At 40.4% G+C, this 18178-nt stretch overlaps 12 non-coding genes across 12 annotated transcripts; all 12 read right to left on the reverse strand.

Moving 5' to 3' along the window:
* Positions 1 to 1256: 1256 nt before the first annotated feature.
* Positions 1257 to 1329, reverse strand: trnav-cac (transfer RNA valine (anticodon CAC)). The gene has a single exon. It is a non-coding gene; the product is annotated as a tRNA-Val (tRNA).
* Positions 1330 to 2182: 853 nt separating this feature from the next.
* Positions 2183 to 2255, reverse strand: trnav-aac (transfer RNA valine (anticodon AAC)). The gene has a single exon. It is a non-coding gene; the product is annotated as a tRNA-Val (tRNA).
* A 1932-nt stretch (positions 2256 to 4187) lies between these two features.
* trnav-cac (transfer RNA valine (anticodon CAC)) lies at positions 4188 to 4260 on the reverse strand. The gene has a single exon. It is a non-coding gene; the product is annotated as a tRNA-Val (tRNA).
* Positions 4261 to 5145: 885 nt separating this feature from the next.
* Positions 5146 to 5218, reverse strand: trnav-aac (transfer RNA valine (anticodon AAC)). Its single transcript has one exon. It is a non-coding gene; the product is annotated as a tRNA-Val (tRNA).
* Positions 5219 to 7243: 2025 nt separating this feature from the next.
* On the reverse strand, positions 7244 to 7316 carry trnav-uac (transfer RNA valine (anticodon UAC)). The gene has a single exon. It is a non-coding gene; the product is annotated as a tRNA-Val (tRNA).
* Positions 7317 to 8169: 853 nt separating this feature from the next.
* On the reverse strand, positions 8170 to 8242 carry trnav-aac (transfer RNA valine (anticodon AAC)). The gene has a single exon. It is a non-coding gene; the product is annotated as a tRNA-Val (tRNA).
* A 1931-nt stretch (positions 8243 to 10173) lies between these two features.
* On the reverse strand, positions 10174 to 10246 carry trnav-cac (transfer RNA valine (anticodon CAC)). Its single transcript has one exon. It is a non-coding gene; the product is annotated as a tRNA-Val (tRNA).
* An 853-nt stretch (positions 10247 to 11099) lies between these two features.
* On the reverse strand, positions 11100 to 11172 carry trnav-aac (transfer RNA valine (anticodon AAC)). Its single transcript has one exon. It is a non-coding gene; the product is annotated as a tRNA-Val (tRNA).
* A 1837-nt stretch (positions 11173 to 13009) lies between these two features.
* On the reverse strand, positions 13010 to 13082 carry trnav-cac (transfer RNA valine (anticodon CAC)). Its single transcript has one exon. It is a non-coding gene; the product is annotated as a tRNA-Val (tRNA).
* An 885-nt stretch (positions 13083 to 13967) lies between these two features.
* Positions 13968 to 14040, reverse strand: trnav-aac (transfer RNA valine (anticodon AAC)). The gene has a single exon. It is a non-coding gene; the product is annotated as a tRNA-Val (tRNA).
* Positions 14041 to 15972: 1932 nt separating this feature from the next.
* trnav-cac (transfer RNA valine (anticodon CAC)) lies at positions 15973 to 16045 on the reverse strand. Its single transcript has one exon. It is a non-coding gene; the product is annotated as a tRNA-Val (tRNA).
* Positions 16046 to 16930: 885 nt separating this feature from the next.
* On the reverse strand, positions 16931 to 17003 carry trnav-aac (transfer RNA valine (anticodon AAC)). The gene has a single exon. It is a non-coding gene; the product is annotated as a tRNA-Val (tRNA).
* Positions 17004 to 18178: the final 1175 nt, after the last annotated feature.

Here is an 18178-nt window from a genome sequence, read left to right on the forward strand (position 1 = left end):
GCTAGCTACTTTTCCTTTGCTAGCCAGCCAACTAAATCTATCACACAATCACATCAAGCAGCTGAAATGACAGAAAACTGTCTGCACTTTTGTTTGTTTTACCTAGGATTATATTGCCATTTCTTTGGATATATCCATTATAATGACCCTGATAAATGAATTTGCCTGGCTCAGAGAAGCTGTCATTCTGGTCACATTCATACACATCGCACGGTGGAGGTCATCAAAAAAACGGCAACATTGATCCACAGGTTGGAGAGGCAGACAGCAAGGTTTAGACAAACCTCAACTGTTTCAAACCATATGCTAGCCTAGGGGCATTGGGAAATATTGTCTAGACCAGTGATATTTAAAGTCGGGGTCGGGGGGACTGCAGTGGGGATATATATATTCATTATTTAGGAACAAAAAATTATGAGTACAGATTATTGTACGAGACAATATAGAAACGTTTTTGAGAAAGTTAATTAGAAAAAAAGTATTTGATTGGGTAATTGAAGGTTATTTGTTGATGTAAAAAAAATGTAAGGTACCGATTTTAAAGTTGTATTTGGGGTGGGATCACAAGAAATGATTGCAAAAAAACGGGGACCCCAGAAATTCTGGAGGAAAAAATGGTGTCCCTGCTGAAAAGGTTTGAATACCATTGGTCTAGACACATTTTTCCAGGGGAGATGAAGTTTATAAATTGACTGGCTGGGCCGTGGGACAGTGGATGCGCATTTATAAATCTAATGGAACCGCTAACAGGCACTACCCGCAGAATGCTGGGATGGTGGTGCTTCAACTCCCTGCTATTAACCAATTAGCATCCAGGATCCAAACAACCTGTTTTATAACATTGCATTGCCTCTGGTTATTGAAAGACATGTCTAAGACTGGTCTATTCATGTATTCTGTAGGCCTATGTATTTGTTTTGTTTTTTTCAGTTATCACTATCTGCCTCTGGTTAATGAAAGACATGTCTAAGACTGGTCTATTCATGTATTCTGCAGGCCTATGTATTTGTTTCGGTTTTTTTCAGTTATCACTATCTGCCTCTGGTTAATGAAAGACATGTCTAAGACTGGTCTATTCATGTATTCTGTAGGCCTATGTATTTGTTTCTTTTTTTTCAGTTATCACTATCTGCCTCTGGTTAATGAAAGACATGTCTAAGACTGGTCTATTCATGTATTCTGTAGGCCTATGTATTTGTTTCGTTTTTTTCAGTTATGACCCTGTTTCTGTCATCACTATCTGTTTTGTTAAAATTTGTTTCCGCCCGGTTTCGAACCGGGGACCTTTCGCGTGTGAGGCGAACGTGATAACCACTACACTACAGAAACTGCAAGAAAAAGAGTGGAAGTCATGGAAAATGTTAGGAATGCCCACAAGTCTACCGCCCATAATATCCCAAATAGAGTACCACAGTAGGAGTCATAATACCCATAAGAACTAGCGGTCGAACAGGGAAATGGTTCCAATCGTTTTTCCAGCGTTCATATTCCCCACAGGGGATTTTAAAAACAATTACAAAAGGCCTGTGTTTCTTGTTGGCTTACCCTGGCATGGTAACCGTGTAATTCTCTCTAGGACAAGGTGACTTTTATAAAAAATGCTAATTAACTGCTAATGTGGCTATCATAAAGAACTACAAATGTATTATTTTAAGTGTTTCTAAAATCCCATATGGGAAAAATGAATGGTGGAAAAATGGTTGGAACCATTTCCCTGTTTGACCGCTAGGTTTTATGGGTATTATGACACCTCCACTGTGGGGCTTTCCCCAGTTTTATTTGACAATTTGTATCATGTTAAATATTAGCCACTATCGGGAGCCACTGTCAGTAACAGCCACATACATTTATTTTGGCATACTTTCATTCCGTTGACCTTTCTTTAATCTGTCACATCCTTGTGAATTGTTCCTGAGGGTTGCTAGCATTAGTGAATCATATTAAGCTAAAGTATTGCAATAATTTGGGACATGTAGCCTATTTGAATCATTATGGAACTCAGACCACACGTAGCAGGAATTTATTCAGAGCGCCCAAGCTAGCCACCCCAGCAGAGTGCGTTACGCGACTTAAAAGGGTAAGTCTGAATAGCAAATACTGAGAAGTGCGTAGGAAAAGCATGAATTCCTAAATTGGGATCGAGCCCTAAGTGAATAGGTGTACTATCTAATTTGTTAAAATGTGTTTCCGCCCGGTCTCGAACCGGGGACCTTTCGCGTGTTAGGCGAACGTGATAACCGCTACACTACGGAAACTGCGTCAGTGGGATACTAAGGGTGTGACTTTGGCTGGGTGGGTGGGTGGGTGGGGCATTTATCGCTCTCAGAACCAAATGAAGTCAGAAATGACTTAGTCCATTAACTAAGCAATAAGGCTTGAGATCCCGGGAATTATCGTGTGAATAACTCCTGAATAAGGGCTGATTCACCGTAGGGATGGTTTGGCTGAGCAGCCGGCTCTTGGAAGAGTCTTGGTGGTTCCAAACTTCTTCCTATTAAGAATGATGGAAGCCACTGTGTTCTTGGGTACCTTCAATGCTGCAGAAATGTATCGGTACCCTTCCCCACGTCTGTGCCTCGACACAATCCTGTCTCGGAGCTCTAGGGACAATTCCTTCCACCTCATGGCTTAGTTTATGCTCTGACATGCACTGTCAACTGTGGAACCTTATATAGACAGACAGGTGTGTGCCGTTTCAAATCATGACCAATCCATTGAATTTACCACAGGTGGACTCCAATCAAGTTGTAGAAACATCTCAAGGATGATCAATGGAAACAGGATGGACCTGAGCTCAATTTCCAGACTCATAGCAAAGGGTCTGAAAACGTATGTAAATAAGGTATTTTTTAAATCTTTTTTTATGAATTAAAAATGATATGTTATCGCTTTGTCATTATGGGGTATTGTGTGTAGATAGATTTTATTTGACTTAATCCGTTTTCAGAATAAGGCTGTAACGTAACAAAATGTGGAAAAAAGTAAGGGGTCTGAATACTTTCCGAATGCACTGTAGCTATGCAGGCTAGCTACTTTTCTTTTGCTAGCCAGCCAACTAAATCTATCACACAATCACATCAAGCAGCTGAAATGACAGAAAACTGTCTGCACTTTTGTTTGTTTTACCTAGGATTATATTGCCATTTCTTTGGATATATCCATTATAATGAACCTGATAAATGAATTTGCCTGGCTCAGAGAAGCTGTCATTCTGGTCACATTCATACACATCGCACGGTGGAGGTCACCAAAAAAACGGCAACATTGATCCACAGGTTGGAGAGGCAGACAGCAAGGTTTAGACAAACCTCAACTGTTTGAAACCATATGCTAGCCTAGGGGCATTGGGAAATATTGTCTAGACCAGTGATATTTAAAGTCGGGGTCGGGGGGACTGCAGTGGGGATATATATATTCATTATTTAGGAACAAAAAATTATGAGTACAGATTATTGTACGAGACAATATAGAAACGTTTTTGAGAAAGTTAATTAGAAAAAAAGTATTTGATTGGGTAATTGAAGGTTATTTGTTGATGTAAAAAAAAATGTAACGTACCGATTTTAAAGTTGTATTTGGGGTGGGATCACAAGAAATGATTGCAAAAAAATGGGGACCCCAGAAATTCTGGAGGAAAAAATGGTGTCCCTGCTGAAAAGGTTTGAATACCATTGGTCTAGACACATTTTTCCAGGGGAGATGAAGTTTATAAATTGACTGGCTGGGCCGTGGAACAGTGGATGCGCATTTATAAATCTAATGGAACCGCTAACAGACACTACCTGCAGAATGCTGGGATGGTGGTGCTTCGGCTCCCTGCTATTAACCAATTAGCATCCAGGATCCAAACAACCTGTTTTATAACATTGCATTGCCTCTGGTTATTGAAAGACATGTCTAAGACTGGTCTATTCATGTATTCTGCAGGCCTATGTATTTGTTTCGTTTTTTTCAGTTATCACTATCTGCCTCTGGTTATTGAAAGACATGTCTAAGACTGGTCTATTCATGTATTCTGTAGACCTATGTATTTGTTTAGTTTTTTTTCACTTATCACTATCTGCCTCTGGTTATTGAAAGACATGTCTAAGACTGGTCTATTCATGTATTCTGCAGGCCTATGTATTTGTTTCGTTTTTTTCAGTTATGACCCTGTTTCTGTCATCACTATCTGTTTTGTTAAAATTTGTTTCCACCCGGTTTCGAACCGGGGACCTTTCGCGTGTGAGGCGAACGTGATAACCACTACACTACAGAAACTACAAGAAAAACAGTGGAAGTCATGGAAAATGTTAGGAATGCCCACAAGTCTACCGCCCATAATATCCCAAATAGAGTACCACAGTAGGAGTCATAATACCCATAAGAACTAGCGGTCGAACAGGGAAATGGTTCCAATCGTTTTTCCACCATTCATATTCCCAACAGGGGATTTTAAAAACAGTTAAAAAAGGCCTGTGTTTCTTGTTGGCTTACCCTGGCATGGTAACCGTGTAATTCTCTCTCGGACAAGGTGACTTTTATAAAAAATATTCGCCTGTATTTACCCCCCCAAAATTAAATGCTAATTAACTGCTAATGTGGCTATCATAAAGAACTACAAATGTATTATTTTAAGTGTTTCTAAAATCCCATATGGGAAAAATGAATGGTGGAAAAATGGTTGGAACCATTTCCCTGTTTGACCGCTAGGTTTTATGGGTATTATGACACCTCCACTGTGGGGCTTTCCCCAGTTTTATTTGACAATTTGTATCATGTTAAATATTAGCCACTATCGGGAGCCACTGTCAGTAACAGCCACATACATTTATTTTGGCATACTTTCATTCCGTTGACCTTTCTTTAATCTGTCACATCCTTGTGAATTGTTCCTGAGGATTGCTAGCATTAGTGAATCATATTAAGCTAAAGTATTGCAATAATTTGGGACATGTAGCCTATTTGAATCATTATGGAACTCAGACCACACGTAGCAGGAATTTATTCAGAGCGCCCAAGCTAGCCACCCCAGCAGAGTGCGTTACGCGACTTAAAAGGGTAAGTCTGAATAGCAAATACTGAGAAGTGCGTAGGAAAAGCATGAATTCCTAAATTGGGATCGAGCCCTAAGTGAATAGGTGTACTATCTAATTTGTTAAAATGTGTTTCCGCCCGGTCTCGAACCGGGGACCTTTCGCGTGTTAGGCGAACGTGATAACCGCTACACTACGGAAACTGCATGAGTAGCATACTAAGGGTGTGACTTTGGCTGGGTGGGTGGGTGGGTGGGGCATTTATCGCTCTCAGAACCAAATGAAGTCAGAAATGACTTAGTCCATTAACTAAGCAATAAGGCTTGAGATCCCGGGAATTATCGTGTGAATAACTCCTGAATAAGGGCTGATTCACCGTAGGGATGGTTTGGCTGAGCAGCCGGCTCTTGGAAGAGTCTTGGTGGTTCCAAACTTCTTCCTTTTAAGAATGATGGAAGCCACTGTGTTCTTGGGTACCTTCAATGCTGCAGAAATGTATCGGTACCCTTCCCCACGTCTGTGCCTCGACACAATCCTCTCTCGGAGCTCTAGGGACAATTCCTTCCACCTCATGGCTTAGTTTATGCTCTGACATGCACTGTCAACTGTGGAACCTTATATAGACAGACAGGTGTGTGCCTTTTCAAATCATGACCAATCCATTGAATTTACCACAGGTGGACTCCAATCAAGTTGTAGAAACATCTCAAGGATGATCAATGGAAACAGGATGGACCTGAGCTCAATTTCCAGACTCATAGCAAAGGGTCTGAAAACGTATGTAAATAAGGTATTTTTTAAATCTTTTTTTATGAATTAAAAATGATATGTTATCGCTTTGTCATTATGGGGTATTGTGTGTAGATAGATTTTATTTGACTTAATCCGTTTTCAGAATAAGGCTGTGACGTAACAAAATGTGGAAAAAAGTAAGGGGTCTGAATACTTTCCGAATGCACTGTAGCTATGCAGGCTAGCTACTTTTCTTTTGCTAGCCAGCCAACTAAATCTATCACACAATCACATCAAGCAGCTGAAATGACAGAAAACTGTCTGCACTTTTGTTTGTTTTACCTAGGATTATATTGCCATTTCTTTGGATATATCCATTATAATGAACCTGATAAATGAATTTGCCTGGCTCAGAGAAGCTGTCATTCTGGTCACATTCATACACATCGCACGGTGGAGGTCACCAAAAAAACGGCAACATTGATCCACAGGTTGGAGAGGCAGACAGCAAGGTTTAGACAAACCTCAACTGTTTGAAACCATATGCTAGCCTAGGGGCATTGGGAAATATTGTCTAGACCAGTGATATTTAAAGTCGGGGTCGGGGGGACTGCAGTGGGGATATATATATTCATTATTTAGGAACAAAAAATTATGAGTACAGATTATTGTACGAGACAATATAGAAACGTTTTTGAGAAAGTTAATTAGAAAAAAAGTATTTGATTGGGTAATTGAAGGTTATTTGTTGATGTAAAAAAAATGTAAGGTACCGATTTTAAAGTTGTATTTGGGGTGGGATCACAAGAAATGATTGCAAAAAAATGGGGACCCCAGAAATTCTGGAGGAAAAAATGGTGTCCCTGCTGAAAAGGTTTGAATACCATTGGTCTAGACACATTTTTCCAGGGGAGATGAAGTTTATAAATTGACTGGCTGGGCCGTGGGACAGTGGATGCGCATTTATAAATCTAATGGAACCGCTAACAGGCACTACCCGCAGAATGCTGGGATGGTGGTGCTTCAACTCCCTGCTATTAACCAATTAGCATCCAGGATCCAAACAACCTGTTTTATAACATTGCATTGCCTCTGGTTATTGAAAGACATGTCTAAGACTGGTCTATTCATGTATTCTGTAGGCCTATGTATTTGTTTTGTTTTTTTCAGTTATCACTATCTGCCTCTGGTTAATGAAAGACATGTCTAAGACTGGTCTATTCATGTATTCTGCAGGCCTATGTATTTGTTTCGGTTTTTTTCAGTTATCACTATCTGCCTCTGGTTAATGAAAGACATGTCTAAGACTGGTCTATTCATGTATTCTGTAGGCCTATGTATTTGTTTCTTTTTTTTCAGTTATCACTATCTGCCTCTGGTTAATGAAAGACATGTCTAAGACTGGTCTATTCATGTATTCTGCAGGCCTATGTATTTGTTTCGTTTTTTTCAGTTATTACCCTGTTTCTGTCATCACTATCTGTTTTGTTAAAATCTGTTTCCGCCCGGTTTTGAACCGGGGACCTTTCGCGTGTAAGGCGAACGTGATAACCACTACACTACGGAAACTACAAGAAAAAGAGTGGAAGTCATGGAAAATGTTAGGAATGCCCACAAGTCTACCGCCCATAATATCCCAAATAGAGTACCACAGTAGGAGTCATAATACCCATAAGAACTAGCGGTCGAACAGGGAAATGGTTCCAATGGTTTTTCCACCATTCATATTCCCCACAGGGGATTTTAAAAACTATTCAAAAAGGCCTGTGTTTCTTGTTGGCTTACCCTGGCATGGTAACCGTGTAATTCTCTCTAGGACAAGGTGACTTTTATAAAAAATGCTAATTAACTGCTAATGTGGCTATCATAAAGAACTACAAATGTATTATTTTAAGTGTTTCTAAAATCCCATATGGGAAAAATGAATGGTGGAAAAATGGTTGGAACCATTTCCCTGTTTGACCGCTAGGTTTTATGGGTATTATGACACCTCCACTGTGGGGCTTTCCCCAGTTTTATTTGACAATTTGTATCATGTTAAATATTAGCCACTATCGGGAGCCACTGTCAGTAACAGCCACATACATTTATTTTGGCATACTTTCATTCCGTTGACCTTTCTTTAATCTGTCACATCCTTGTGAATTGTTCCTGAGGGTTGCTAGCATTAGTGAATCATATTAAGCTAAAGTATTGCAATAATTTGGGACATGTAGCCTATTTGAATCATTATGGAACTCAGACCACACGTAGCAGGAATTTATTCAGAGCGCCCAAGCTAGCCACCCCAGCAGAGTGCGTTACGCGACTTAAAAGGGTAAGTCTGAATAGCAAATACTGAGAAGTGCGTAGGAAAAGCATGAATTCCTAAATTGGGATCGAGCCCTAAGTGAATAGGCTTACTGTCTAATTTGTTAAAATGTGTTTCCGCCCGGTCTCGAACCGGGGACCTTTCGCGTGTTAGGCGAACGTGATAACCACTACACTACGGAAACTGCATGAGTAGGATACTAAGGGTGTGACTTTGGCTGGGTGGGTGGGTGGGTGGGGCATTTATCGCTCTCAGAACCAAATGAAGTCAGAAATGACTTAGTCCATTAACTAAGCAATCAGGCTTGAGATCCCGGGAATTATCGTGTGAATAACTCCTGAATAAGGGCTGATTCACCGTAGGGATGGTTTGGCTGAGCAGCCGGCTCTTGGAAGAGTCTTGGTGGTTCCAAACTTCTTCCTTTTAAGAATGATGGAAGCCACTGTGTTCTTGGGTACCTTCAATGCTGCAGAAATGTATCGGTACCCTTCCCCACGTCTGTGCCTCGACACAATCCTCTCTCGGAGCTCTAGGGACAATTCCTTCCACCTCATGGCTTAGTTTATGCTCTGACATGCACTGTCAACTGTGGAACCTTATATAGACAGACAGGTGTGTGCCTTTTCAAATCATGACCAATCCATTGAATTTACCACAGGTGGACTCCAATCAAGTTGTAGAAACATCTCAAGGATGATCAATGGAAACAGGATGGACCTGAGCTCAATTTCCAGCCTCATAGCAAAGGGTCTGAAAACGTATGTAAATAAGGTATTTTTTAAATCTTTTTTTATGAATTAAAAATGATATGTTATCGCTTTGTCATTATGGGGTATTGTGTGTAGATAGATTTTATTTGACTTAATCCGTTTTCAGAATAAGGCTGTAACGTAACAAAATGTGGAAAAAAGTAAGGGGTCTGAATACTTTCCGAATGCACTGTAGCTATGCAGGCTAGCTACTTTTCCTTTGCTAGCCAGCCAACTAAATCTATCACACAATCACATCAAGCAGCTGAAATGACAGAAAACTGTCTGCACTTTTGTTTGTTTTACCTAGGATTATATTGCCATTTCTTTGGATATATCCATTATAATGACCCTGATAAATGAATTTGCCTGGCTCAGAGAAGCTGTCATTCTGGTCACATTCATACACATCGCACGGTGGAGGTCATCAAAAAAACGGCAACATTGATCCACAGGTTGGAGAGGCAGACAGCAAGGTTTAGACAAACCTCAACTGTTTCAAACCATATGCTAGCCTAGGGGCATTGGGAAATATTGTCTAGACCAGTGATATTTAAAGTCGGGGTCGGGGGGACTGCAGTGGGGATATATATATTCATTATTTAGGAACAAAAAATTATGAGTACAGATTATTGTACGAGACAATATAGAAACGTTTTTGAGAAAGTTAATTAGAAAAAAAGTATTTGATTGGGTAATTGAAGGTTATTTGTTGATGTAAAAAAAAATGTAACGTACCGATTTTAAAGTTGTATTTGGGGTGGGATCACAAGAAATGATTGCAAAAAAATGGGGACCCCAGAAATTCTGGAGGAAAAAATGGTGTCCCTGCTGAAAAGGTTTGAATACCATTGGTCTAGACACATTTTTCCAGGGGAGATGAAGTTTATAAATTGACTGGCTGGGCCGTGGGACAGTGGATGCGCATTTATAAATCTAATGGAACCGCTAACAGGCACTACCCGCAGAATGCTGGGATGGTGGTGCTTCAACTCCCTGCTATTAACCAATTAGCATCCAGGATCCAAACAACCTGTTTTATAACATTGCATTGCCTCTGGTTATTGAAAGACATGTCTAAGACTGGTCTATTCATGTATTCTGTAGGCCTATGTATTTGTTTTGTTTTTTTCAGTTATCACTATCTGCCTCTGGTTAATGAAAGACATGTCTAAGACTGGTCTATTCATGTATTCTGTAGGCCTATGTATTTGTTTCTTTTTTTTCAGTTATCACTATCTGCCTCTGGTTAATGAAAGACATGTCTAAGACTGGTCTATTCATGTATTCTGTAGGCCTATGTATTTGTTTCGTTTTTTTCAGTTATGACCCTGTTTCTGTCATCACTATCTGTTTTGTTAAAATTTGTTTCCGCCCGGTTTCGAACCGGGGACCTTTCGCGTGTGAGGCGAACGTGATAACCACTACACTACAGAAACTGCAAGAAAAAGAGTGGAAGTCATGGAAAATGTTAGGAATGCCCACAAGTCTACCGCCCATAATATCCCAAATAGAGTACCACAGTAGGAGTCATAATACCCATAAGAACTAGCGGTCGAACAGGGAAATGGTTCCAATCGTTTTTCCAGCGTTCATATTCCCCACAGGGGATTTTAAAAACAATTACAAAAGGCCTGTGTTTCTTGTTGGCTTACCCTGGCATGGTAACCGTGTAATTCTCTCTAGGACAAGGTGACTTTTATAAAAAATGCTAATTAACTGCTAATGTGGCTATCATAAAGAACTACAAATGTATTATTTTAAGTGTTTCTAAAATCCCATATGGGAAAAATGAATGGTGGAAAAATGGTTGGAACCATTTCCCTGTTTGACCGCTAGGTTTTATGGGTATTATGACACCTCCACTGTGGGGCTTTCCCCAGTTTTATTTGACAATTTGTATCATGTTAAATATTAGCCACTATCGGGAGCCACTGTCAGTAACAGCCACATACATTTATTTTGGCATACTTTCATTCCGTTGACCTTTCTTTAATCTGTCACATCCTTGTGAATTGTTCCTGAGGGTTGCTAGCATTAGTGAATCATATTAAGCTAAAGTATTGCAATAATTTGGGACATGTAGCCTATTTGAATCATTATGGAACTCAGACCACACGTAGCAGGAATTTATTCAGAGCGCCCAAGCTAGCCACCCCAGCAGAGTGCGTTACGCGACTTAAAAGGGTAAGTCTGAATAGCAAATACTGAGAAGTGCGTAGGAAAAGCATGAATTCCTAAATTGGGATCGAGCCCTAAGTGAATAGGTGTACTATCTAATTTGTTAAAATGTGTTTCCGCCCGGTCTCGAACCGGGGACCTTTCGCGTGTTAGGCGAACGTGATAACCGCTACACTACGGAAACTGCATGAGTAGGATACTAAGGGTGTGACTTTGGCTGGGTGGGTGGGTGGGTGGGGCATTTATCGCTCTCAGAACCAAATGAAGTCAGAAATGACTTAGTCCATTAACTAAGCAATAAGGCTTGAGATCCCGGGAATTATCGTGTGAATAACTCCTGAATAAGGGCTGATTCACCGTAGGGATGGTTTGGCTGAGCAGCCGGCTCTTGGAAGAGTCTTGGTGGTTCCAAACTTCTTCCTTTTAAGAATGATGGAAGCCACTGTGTTCTTGGGTACCTTCAATGCTGCAGAAATGTATCGGTACCCTTCCCCACGTCTGTGCCTCGACACAATCCTCTCTCGGAGCTCTAGGGACAATTCCTTCCACCTCATGGCTTAGTTTATGCTCTGACATGCACTGTCAACTGTGGAACCTTATATAGACAGACAGGTGTGTGCCTTTTCAAATCATGACCAATCCATTGAATTTACCACAGGTGGACTCCAATCAAGTTGTAGAAACATCTCAAGGATGATCAATGGAAACAGGATGGACCTGAGCTCAATTTCCAGACTCATAGCAAAGGGTCTGAAAACGTATGTAAATAAGGTATTTTTTAAATCTTTTTTTATGAATTAAAAATGATATGTTATCGCTTTGTCATTATGGGGTATTGTGTGTAGATAGATTTTATTTGACTTAATCCGTTTTCAGAATAAGGCTGTAACGTAACAAAATGTGGAAAAAAGTAAGGGGTCTGAATACTTTCCGAATGCACTGTAGCTATGCAGGCTAGCTACTTTTCCTTTGCTAGCCAGCCAACTAAATCTATCACACAATCACATCAAGCAGCTGAAATGACAGAAAACTGTCTGCACTTTTGTTTGTTTTACCTAGGATTATATTGCCATTTCTTTGGATATATCCATTATAATGACCCTGATAAATGAATTTGCCTGGCTCAGAGAAGCTGTCATTCTGGTCACATTCATACACATCGCACGGTGGAGGTCACCAAAAAAACGGCAACATTGATCCACAGGTTGGAGAGGCAGACAGCAAGGTTTAGACAAACCTCAACTGTTTCAAACCATATGCTAGCCTAGGGGCATTGGGAAATATTGTCTAGACCAGTGATATTTAAAGTCGGGGTCGGGGGGACTGCAGTGGGGATATATATATTCATTATTTAGGAACAAAAAATTATGAGTACAGATTATTGTACGAGACAATATAGAAACGTTTTTGAGAAAGTTAATTAGAAAAAAAGTATTTGATTGGGTAATTGAAGGTTATTTGTTGATGTAAAAAAAAATGTAACGTACCGATTTTAAAGTTGTATTTGGGGTGGGATCACAAGAAATGATTGCAAAAAAATGGGGACCCCAGAAATTCTGGAGGAAAAAATGGTGTCCCTGCTGAAAAGGTTTGAATACCATTGGTCTAGACACATTTTTCCAGGGGAGATGAAGTTTATAAATTGACTGGCTGGGCCGTGGAACAGTGGATGCGCATTTATAAATCTAATGGAACCGCTAACAGGCACTACCTGCAGAATGCTGGGATGGTGGTGCTTCAACTCCCTGCTATTAACCAATTAGCATCCAGGATCCAAACAACCTGTTTTATAACATTGCATTGCCTCTGGTTATTGAAAGACATGTCTAAGACTGGTCTATTCATGTATTCTGCAGGCCTATGTATTTGTTTCGTTTTTTTCAGTTATCACTATCTGCCTCTGGTTAATGAAAGACATGTCTAAGACTGGTCTATTCATGTATTCTGCAGGCCTATGTATTTGTTTCGTTTTTTTCAGTTATGACCCTGTTTCTGTCATCACTATCTGTTTTGTTAAAATTTGTTTCCGCCCGGTTTCGAACCGGGGACCTTTCGCGTGTGAGGCGAACGTGATAACCACTACACTACAGAAACTACAAGAAAAAGAGTGGAAGTCATGGAAAATGTTAGGAATGCCCACAAGTCTACCGCCCATAATATCCCAAATAGAGTACCACAGTAGGAGTCATAATACCCATAAGAACTAGCGGTCGAACAGGGAAATGGTTCCAATCGTTTTTCCACCATTCATATTCCCCACAGGGGATTTTAAAAACAGTTAAAAAAGGCCTGTGTTTCTTGTTGGCTTACCCTGGCATGGTAACCGTGTAATTCTCTCTCGGACAAGGTGACTTTTATAAAAAATATTCGCCTGTATTTACCCCCCCAAAATTAAATGCTAATTAACTGCTAATGTGGCTATCATAAAGAACTACAAATGTATTATTTTAAGTGTTTCTAAAATCCCATATGGGAAAAATGAATGGTGGAAAAATGGTTGGAACCATTTCCCTGTTTGACCGCTAGGTTTTATGGGTATTATGACACCTCCACTGTGGGGCTTTCCCCAGTTTTATTTGACAATTTGTATCATGTTAAATATTAGCCACTATCGGGAGCCACTGTCAGTAACAGCCACATACATTTATTTTGGCATACTTTCATTCCGTTGACCTTTCTTTAATCTGTCACATCCTTGTGAATTGTTCCTGAGGGTTGCTAGCATTAGTGAATCATATTAAGCTAAAGTATTGCAATAATTTGGGACATGTAGCCTATTTGAATCATTATGGAACTCAGACCACACGTAGCAGGAATTTATTCAGAGCGCCCAAGCTAGCCACCCCAGCAGAGTGCGTTACGCGACTTAAAAGGGTAAGTCTGAATAGCAAATACTGAGAAGTGCGTAGGAAAAGCATGAATTCCTAAATTGGGATCGAGCCCTAAGTGAATAGGTGTACTATCTAATTTGTTAAAATGTGTTTCCGCCCGGTCTCGAACCGGGGACCTTTCGCGTGTTAGGCGAACGTGATAACCGCTACACTACGGAAACTGCGTGAGTAGCATACTAAGGGTGTGACTTTGGCTGGGTGGGTGGGTGGGTGGGGCATTTATCGCTCTCAGAACCAAATGAAGTCAGAAATGACTTAGTCCATTAACTAAGCAATAAGGCTTGAGATCCCGGGAATTATCGTGTGAATAACTCCTGAATAAGGGCTGATTCACCGTTTGGATGGTTTGGCTGAGCAGCCGGCTCTTGGAAGAGTCTTGGTGGTTCCAAACTTCTTCCTTTTAAGAATGATGGAAGCCACTGTGTTCTTGGGTACCTTCAATGCTGCAGAAATGTATCGGTACCCTTCCCCACGTCTGTGCCTCGACACAATCCTGTCTCGGAGCTCTAGGGACAATTCCTTCCACCTCATGGCTTAGTTTATGCTCTGACATGCACTGTCAACTGTGGAACCTTATATAGACAGACAGGTGTGTGCCTTTTCAAATCATGACCAATCCATTGAATTTACCACAGGTGGACTCCAATCAAGTTGTAGAAACATCTCAAGGATGATCAATGGAAACAGGATGGACCTGAGCTCAATTTCCAGACTCATAGCAAAGGGTCTGAAAACGTATGTAAATAAGGTATTTTTTAAATCTTTTTTTATGAATTAAAAATGAGATGTTATCGCTTTGTCATTATGGGGTATTGTGTGTAGATAGATTTTATTTGACTTAATCCGTTTTCAGAATAAGGCTGTAACGTAACAAAATGTGGAAAAAAGTAAGGGGTCTGAATACTTTCCGAATGCACTGTAGCTATGCAGGCTAGCTACTTTTCTTTTGCTAGCCAGCCAACTAAATCTATCACACAATCACATCAAGCAGCTGAAATGACAGAAAACTGTCTGCACGTTTGTTTGTTTTACCTAGGATTATATTGCCATTTCTTTGGATATATCCATTATAATGAACCTGATAAATGAATTTGCCTGGCTCAGAGAAGCTGTCATTCTGGTCACATTCATACACATCGCACGGTGGAGGTCACCAAAAAAACGGCAACATTGATCCACAGGTTGGAGAGGCAGACAGCAAGGTTTAGACAAACCTCAACTGTTTCAAACCATATGCTAGCCTAGGGGCATTGGGAAATATTGTCTAGACCAGTGATATTTAAAGTCGGGGTCGGGGGGACTGCAGTGGGGATATATATATTCATTATTTAGGAACAAAAAATTATGAGTACAGATTATTGTACGAGACAATATAGAAACGTTTTTGAGAAAGTTAATTAGAAAAAAAGTATTTGATTGGGTAATTGAAGGTTATTTGTTGATGTAAAAAAAAATGTAACGTACCGATTTTAAAGTTGTATTTGGGGTGGGATCACAAGAAATGATTGCAAAAAAATGGGGACCCCAGAAATTCTGGAGGAAAAAATGGTGTCCCTGCTGAAAAGGTTTGAATACCATTGGTCTAGACACATTTTTCCAGGGGAGATGAAGTTTATAAATTGACTGGCTGGGCCGTGGAACAGTGGATGCGCATTTATAAATCTAATGGAACCGCTAACAGGCACTACCTGCAGAATGCTGGGATGGTGGTGCTTCAACTCCCTGCTATTAACCAATTAGCATCCAGGATCCAAACAACCTGTTTTATAACATTGCATTGCCTCTGGTTATTGAAAGACATGTCTAAGACTGGTCTATTCATGTATTCTGCAGGCCTATGTATTTGTTTCGTTTTTTTCAGTTATCACTATCTGCCTCTGGTTAATGAAAGACATGTCTAAGACTGGTCTATTCATGTATTCTGTAGGCCTATGTATTTGTTTAGTTTTTTTTCACTTATCACTATCTGCCTCTGGTTATTGAAAGACATGTCTAAGACTGGTCTATTCATGTATTCTGCAGGCCTATGTATTTGTTTCGTTTTTTTCAGTTATGACCCTGTTTCTGTCATCACTATCTGTTTTGTTAAAATTTGTTTCCGCCCGGTTTCGAACCGGGGACCTTTCGCGTGTGAGGCGAACGTGATAACCACTACACTACAGAAACTACAACAAAAAGAGTGGAAGTCATGGAAAATGTTAGGAATGCCCACAAGTCTACCGCCCATAATATCCCAAATAGAGTACCACAGTAGGAGTCATAATACCCATAAGAACTAGCGGTCGAACAGGGAAATGGTTCCAATCGTTTTTCCACCATTCATATTCCCCACAGGGGATTTTAAAAACAGTTAAAAAAGGCCTGTGTTTCTTGTTGGCTTACCCTGGCATGGTAACCGTGTAATTCTCTCTCGGACAAGGTGACTTTTATAAAAAATATTCGCCTGTATTTACCCCCCCAAAATTAAATGCTAATTAACTGCTAATGTGGCTATCATAAAGAACTACAAATGTATTATTTTAAGTGTTTCTAAAATCCCATATGGGAAAAATGAATGGTGGAAAAATGGTTGGAACCATTTCCCTGTTTGACCGCTAGGTTTTATGGGTATTATGACACCTCCACTGTGGGGCTTTCCCCAGTTTTATTTGACAATTTGTATCATGTTAAATATTAGCCACTATCGGGAGCCACTGTCAGTAACAGCCACATACATTTATTTTGGCATACTTTCATTCCGTTGACCTTTCTTTAATCTGTCACATCCTTGTGAATTGTTCCTGAGGGTTGCTAGCATTAGTGAATCATATTAAGCTAAAGTATTGCAATAATTTGGGACATGTAGCCTATTTGAATCATTATGGAACTCAGACCACACGTAGCAGGAATTTATTCAGAGCGCCCAAGCTAGCCACCCCAGCAGAGTGCGTTACGCGACTTAAAAGGGTAAGTCTGAATAGCAAATACTGAGAAGTGCGTAGGAAAAGCATGAATTCCTAAATTGGGATCGAGCCCTAAGTGAATAGGTGTACTATCTAATTTGTTAAAATGTGTTTCCGCCCGGTCTCGAACCGGGGACCTTTCGCGTGTTAGGCGAACGTGATAACCGCTACACTACGGAAACTGCGTGAGTAGGATACTAAGGGTGTGACTTTGGCTGGGTGGGTGGGTGGGTGGGGCATTTATCGCTCTCAGAACCAAATGAAGTCAGAAATGACTTAGTCCATTAACTAAGCGATAAGGCTTGAGATCCCGGGAATTATCGTGTGAATAACTCCTGAATAAGGGCTGATTCACCGTTTGGATGGTTTGGCTGAGCAGCCGGCTCTTGGAAGAGTCTTGGTGGTTCCAAACTTCTTCCTTTTAAGAATGATGGAAGCCACTGTGTTCTTGGGTACCTTCAATGCTGCAGAAATGTATCGGTACCCTTCCCCACGTCTGTGCCTCGACACAATCCTGTCTCGGAGCTCTAGGGACAATTCCTTCCACCTCATGGCTTAGTTTATGCTCTGACATGCACTGTCAACTGTGGAACCTTATATAGACAGACAGGTGTGTGCCTTTTCAAATCATGACCAATCCATTGAATTTACCACAGGTGGACTCCAATCAAGTTGTAGAAACATCTCAAGGATGATCAATGGAAACAGGATGGACCTGAGCTCAATTTCCAGACTCATAGCAAAGGGTCTGAAAACGTATGTAAATAAGGTATTTTTTAAATCTTTTTTTATGAATTAAAAATGATATGTTATCGCTTTGTCATTATGGGGTATTGTGTGTAGATAGATTTTATTTGACTTAATCCGTTTTCAGAATAAGGCTGTAACGTAACAAAATGTGGAAAAAAGTAAGGGGTCTGAATACTTTCCGAATGCACTGTAGCTATGCAGGCTAGATACTTTTCCTTTGCTAGCCAGCCAACTAAATCTATCACACAATCACATCAAGCAGCTGAAATGACAGAAAACTGTCTGCACTTTTGTTTGTTTTACCTAGGATTATATTGCCATTTCTTTGGATATATCCATTATAATGAACCTGATAAATGAATTTGCCTGGCTCAGAGAAGCTGTCATTCTGGTCACATTCATACACATCGCACGGTGGAGGTCACCAAAAAAACGGCAACATTGATCCACAGGTTGGAGAGGCAGACAGCAAGGTTTAGACAAACCTCAACTGTTTCAAACCATATGCTAGCCTAGGGGCATTGGGAAATATTGTCTAGACCAGTGATATTTAAAGTCGGGGTCGGGGGGACTGCAGTGGGGATATATATATTCATTATTTAGGAAC

The sequence above is a fragment of the Salmo salar genome, chromosome 14 (genome assembly GCF_965601325.2).
Source record: "Salmo salar chromosome 14, fSalSal1, whole genome shotgun sequence".
NCBI lineage: Eukaryota > Metazoa > Chordata > Actinopteri > Salmoniformes > Salmonidae > Salmo > Salmo salar.